Below are 6,027 nucleotides of genomic sequence, written 5' to 3'. Positions count from 1 at the left end.
AATCACCTTGTCATGGACTTCTGACTTTCTCCAGCAGGTGAGAGAGTACAGTGTGAAGGGTAGCAATGCTTTTGACTGTGGTTGAGAACCTAGCAGAGCTGGCATGGAAGAGCTAGCTTCCAGAGCATCCTGAGAGAAGACAGCTCTACCTATTCTCAGAGTGCTTCTGCAAGCCTGGCCCTGTCCTCCTCTGTCCTGGTCTTGTCCTGACCAGAGGAGGGTGACAGCCTCCTCCCAAATGGCCTGCTACTGGGTCAACTGGGGACACCCCTAGTCCACAGTGGCCTGACTTGCTGCTAAGCATGGGTGCTATTAGGGGCAGCCATAATCCTGCCAGCTGTCCCTTATCAACCCCAACATGGCCTTTCAGTGTCCCAGCTGGGCTGGCCACAGGCTCTCAGGATGTCCTTCTGGCTCTTTCCCCTGCTTCAACTCCCTATAACAGGGTCTAGAAAGTTCTGTAGAAGCTGCAGCCAGACCTAACCAAGGCTTCACTGCACATCTGTCCTGCAAGAGCCTTCGCATGGCAGCCAGGCCCTTCCCTCCCCGGCTGGATGTGCAGCTGCTCTCCAGTGTTTGCTGCTAAGCAATAAGGTCTGAGTGATCCTGTGGGGCTCCATGGCTGTGTCCTTCTTACTGTGGCAGCTGCCCTGTTCTCAGTCTCTAAGCTGCACATACACGGTGAACAGGCTCCTGCTAGACAAACACATTTCACAAGTTTACAATCTAAAAACTGCCAATGAGGCCAGCAGTTCCTTCCACAGCCAATCTTGCTCTGAGCCCCAACTCCCAGTCTCTCACTCCAGGATACCAATGGCCTGTAGTTTTGCACCAGGCACTGCTCCCCTACACAGATCCTAACTCAGTGCTAACTCAACCCCTTTCCCAGGTGGAGAAACTGAGACACTGCTATCAGGAGAAGGTGACTCTGGGCTATGCGGCTTCTTACTGCAGAGCGGGCAGACGAGGATGGTCCAACCAACAGGCACCTCCATAGGGCTCCTGCCTGGGGTCCTGAGGCCCTGCGTTGTATCCACTGAAGACAGTGTAGTATACTTTTATACAGGCTGGTATAAAAGTAATTTGTGTGCCGGGCGTGGTGGCTCACACTTGTAATCCCAGCACTCCGGAGGCTGAGGTGGGAGGGTCGTTATGAGTTCCAGACCAACCTGGGCTACAAAGTGAGCTCAAGGCCAGCCTGAACTGCATAGCAAGACCCCATTTCAAAAAAAAAAAAAAAGTAATTTGCAAAGTCAAAGAACACTTAAATTCTCGGACCCAGCCAGGAGGACCTCATCTTCTCAGTCATGTGGGAGGCCAAAGGAATGGGACATTGACAGTAAGTTATTGTAGTCACTGCTCCAGGTCCTATGGGCCTTGCAGGCCTCATAGTGTCAATGTCTTATAGCAGCACACCCTGGGGCCAAAACGGGGTATCCAGGAATATGGCCCCAGGTGCATCACAGTGCTCAGTCCCATTAGCCCAGTGTGGCTGATTGCCTCACCTCATCTGCATGGTTGGGGAGCCACAACTCATCTTCTTCAATTGTTTCTTAGGTGTCACCTCCCTGGACAGCCTGCTGGCAGCTGGAGGCATTCAGGTATTCTCCTGGGCCAACTCACTCCCAGGCTATAAAGATGCACATTCCTAATGGGTAAAAAAGGGCTGGTGACTCCCAGCAGCAGCACAAGGGCAGCTGCTTAGCTGATTAGGAGCAGACCCTGGGTCACCAGCTGCTGCTTATCCCAACCTCAGCCCTGGGGTGGATCCTCCAGTTGGGCTGGTGCTGGGTCCCTTAGAGAAGTCCAGAGCCTGTTCAGTGTGTGGAGGAGCTTGGTCCCTCTCTGCTTGTAGCCAGGCCTGAGGAGTTGCTTCAGAGCCTCTGATGTGGGAAGATCCCTCTGAGTTTCCTGGAAGGAGCTGCCCAGCTTTCTCAGCGTTAGGCCTGACTCCTCACACAACCTACAGTCAGGAACTCTGACAGCCCCACCAGCAAGGAAAAAAGACCAGCAGCCATTCAGGAAGCCAGTGCTAGAAAGGGAAGAAAAGACAGGGGTAGGAGCACATCCCGACAGCCAAAGTGAACTCCAAGCAAAGGCCCAGTATGGGGAAGGGGCTGTGCATATGATGAGAGTGTGCAGACATGTATGTGCACATGCATGTGTGTGTTGGTCAGAGGGAACACAGGAAACTGAGTGCCCAGTATCCTGGTATAAGGGCCTACTGTGTCAGAAACAGCAAAGTCAGTAGGTGGGAGGTCATTGACATCACTCGGTTCAGAAATGCGGCTAGAGCAGGGAAGATGGGGTCAGGCTGGGGTCTCAGTGAGTGGCTGGCAGAAGCAAGAAGGGACAAGGCAGTGCTGGGGTGTAAGGTCCATCACCACTTCCTAGACACAAGAAACCATTCTGGCCCATAATGACCAGATGGGAGTGACCTATACCCTGTCCAGGCCTGGCCCACTCCCAGCCCTCCTTGCCTCTACCATTGGGAAACTAGAAGCCACTAAGCCTGCTGGTGCAGCCCTGGAAGGAGGAGGGATTCAACCCACATCACATAGATAAGAGATGGCAAAGTCCATGTGTCAGCCTGACTAGCCACAGAGCTCGAGGCTGAACACTGCAAGGGGTGAGGGTGATGGAGGTGTTTTTTCTGGAAGAGACCAGCAGCTGAACCAGAGGACTCCATAAAGCAGACAGTCTTCCTCTGTGTAGCTGACAGTCTACTGAGATCCTGAATAGAACAGAAGGTGGAGGAAGGAAGAATTGCCTCCTTTTCCTGCCTCTTTGTTGAGCTGGCACATTGGTTTCTTCCTGCCTTTGGTTGGAAATTTATATCATCAGAATTCCTGGGTCTCATCCTTTCAGATGTGGACTGAATTTCTCCACTAACTGCCCTGGGTCTCCAGCTGCAGACAGGAGATGGTGGGACTTCTTGGCCTCCAAAACTACATGAGCCAATATGTCATTTGAGATAAACAGATCCGAAGATATGCATAACTTCTGTTCTTCTGGAGAATCCTAATACAAATTTGAGTAACAAGAGGAATTTATGGAATTTGCTCTCTAAGCTGATTAAAGATACTAAGGATTCTATTAGCAGTATAAAGAAGCCAGGAGCTAAGTAACTCTGTATGCGATACTTCTGAACATTTCTAGAAAACTAAGGGCCTTAATGACATTTCTTGATTGCTCTTAATGTTATGGGGGCAGAATGCTGAAAGAGAAGATGTGTTCAAGGGTTTGATGCCTCTGTGAGGCACCACAAAAAGGGCCTAAAGGGATCTTGGATGCACCCTGAGAGGCAGTTTGTCTCCTGCAGTTTCAAATGCTGAAAATTAAATACTGAGCACAGCCTGGAGGAATCACAAGGCAAGTTGGAGTTCAGCCTCCTGGGGTGTGTTGTGTACTGGTGGAGGAAGAGCAGTGGCTATCAAAAAGCAGAATTCCAGAGACTGGGATGGGAGCGCACAAGTAGACCCCGATGAGACTGGGAACGAAGCAGAAAGAGGTAGCCAAGGAAATGACAGAGAAAAGAAGGAAGGGTTTGCCTTGGAGCCCACTTTTGGGACAAGGTTTACCTTCAGTTAAACATTAGGACCAGGACCAGCATATCCAGGTCTAAATGCAATGGATGAAAGTAACCAGACAGTTCATACTCAGGAGGTCCACGGGGCATGCACCCAGAGGCCTTTGCTCAGTGGTCTTCAGCAAGCAACCCTTGGCCAACCCTAGCCCAAATCACCATGTCATCAACTGTGCAATTTTGACCACACAGTGGGTTTTGGATGCCATAATAGTTCCCTCTGTCAACAACCCCTTTGCCCAATGCAAGCCCCTCACTGGCAAGGGAAAAAGCCTTAGATCAACTCCTCAGTCTCATTCCAACCTTAATGCTTAAAACTTCAGCAGAAAGCTCCCTCTGGGCTGCAAGCTCTTCACACTAGCTTGCTCCCACCCTGGGGAATATACCTTTACTTGACAAATAAAGGTATATTCTTGCTGTTTGTTCTTGCTGTTCCTTTTGTGTGTCCTACTCAATCATTTGTTCAAGACATCAAGAATCAGTTCAAGACCCCCAATCTGGTTATAGGGACAGGAAGTCCCTAAGTTCTGATGAGCCTTCTTCACCAGTGGGTGGCCTTCCTAGTTCTTCCTGAGGGTTAGCCCTGCATCACCTAAGGGAATTTCCCTTAGGGCATCTCCCAGGGAGCAGCTGCCAGGAAAGAGTGCGGATCCTTCTCAGCACCACCCACGGCCCTCTTTACTTCTGGACCTACAACTGCTGTCAGGTCTCAGGAAGGCCTAGGAGAGGTGTAGAGTGGGACACAGTGAGACATGCTACCAAATATTCCTTGAGTTTTCTAAGTTACACAGACTGCAATTCATTGAAAAAGAAAAGAAAGAAATCCAGTGAATACATGTGGAAATAGACACAGAGGGAGTGAAATATGCCGGGAGGAACAAACTGTAGGGTTGAACTGAGTTTATGGATATGGCCCACTGAACACAGACACCGTTTCCAACATTGCAGTCTGGTGATGCAAATAGTCTGAAGCCCTGGGCAGGTCCCATAGGTGAGTCTCAGCACAGAGCTTTAGGATTTTGCAGCAAAGCCCTGCAAACAATGACTTCCCTTCTGAGAACTAGCTCTTGGCCTGCTACTCAGCTCTGACAGAAACTGAATGACCATCAAGTTCCCAAATGAGCGTGCCCAACATCAGTGGGCCCACCAAGCCAAAAAAATTGGGCTTTCACCCACAGCAGTAATCCATTATCAAACAGAAGTCTGGTATGTGATTAGGCCCATGTCTGAAGACATAAGTAAGTTATACGAAGTGACCAAAATTCCCAAGGCACCTTCTCTTATATTGATGCCTTCTCCCACCTATACCCATGGCCTCACAGAGAAATAGTGCCCAAGAGCAGCGGCCTGAGGACAAAAAGACTCAGGCCTGAGCTACAGAGGGTTCTGCCTGAAATGCAGGCGACACCAGAAATAGACAGATACAGCACTGTAGCCCTCTCTGGGACGTCCCTGGGGACAGTAGTGAGCAGGATCTGCCCAGGGGACAGAATTTTGGACTGCTTGGAAGGCGAAATGACTGGGCCTGTGGTATATGCATATTCATGGACTGTGGCCAAAGGTGTGGCTAGGAACATGGAGAGAACATAATTGGAAAACTGGTGACAAGGAATTTGGGGAAGAGGTTTTAGATAGACCTCTCTGAATGGGAGAAGGATATGGAGATCTTTGTATCTGTGTAACTATTTTCCAAAGGGTGACCTCAAAAGAGGGAGTCTTTAATAATCTACTGAACAGGGTGACCCATTCTATGGATACCTGATGACTTCTTTCCCAGTCATTCCTGATATTGCCCAATGGGCCTATGAACAAAGTGGCCATGGAGTTCAGGGATGAAGGTTATGAAGGACTCAGCAGAAGTACTTCTGTTTACTAAAGTTGGCCAACTGCAGCCCCCACCTGGAGTCCAATATGCCAGCAGCAGAGGCAAACTCTGATCCCTTGGTATGGCACCGTTCCCTAGGGTGATCAGCCAGTGACCCTGTGGCAAGTTGATTACACTGGGTGGCTTCCACCATGAGAGAGGGAGTGTTTTCTCCACACTGTAGTAAATTCATGCTCTACATATAAATCTGTCTTCCCTGCATGCCCTGTTTTTTCCAAAATTACTATCTATGGACTTACAGTAGGCCTTATCGACCATCATGCTATTTCTCACATGTCTTAGTCTGCTTGCACTGTTATAACGAAGTACCTTAGACTGGGAAACTTATACACAACAGAGATCAATTTCTTACAGTTCCAAAGCCTATGAATTCCAACCTCAAGTTTCCAGCAGATGCAGTTCTGGGGAAGGTGTGTTCCCATAGGTGGCAGCCTAGACCCGCTGTCAGCCTGAATTTAAGCAGTATTAGGACAGCCCAGACCTGATGTCATCCTGAGGAGTGAGAGATACAAAAAACTACAGTCCACACTGAGATTTTGCTACTGTGTCCTTACAC

At 49.4% G+C, this 6,027-nt stretch overlaps 1 long non-coding RNA gene across 1 annotated transcript; it reads left to right on the top strand.

Annotated features, from left to right (window-relative positions):
• Window positions 1-89: 89 nt before the first annotated feature.
• Window positions 90-4,007, top strand: LOC134470924 (uncharacterized). The gene is made up of 2 exons (XR_010040187.1): window positions 90-1,601; window positions 2,869-4,007. It is a non-coding gene; the product is annotated as an uncharacterized LOC134470924 (long non-coding RNA).
• The last annotated feature ends 2,020 nt before the right edge of the window (window positions 4,008-6,027 follow it).

Source organism: Cavia porcellus, unplaced genomic scaffold, assembly GCF_034190915.1.
Source record: "Cavia porcellus strain 051 isolate PalLab524CR breed Dunkin Hartley unplaced genomic scaffold, mCavPor4.1 scaffold_17, whole genome shotgun sequence".
In the NCBI taxonomy this organism is placed as follows: domain Eukaryota; kingdom Metazoa; phylum Chordata; class Mammalia; order Rodentia; family Caviidae; genus Cavia; species Cavia porcellus.
This window is presented reverse-complemented; position numbering and strand designations above follow the sequence as displayed.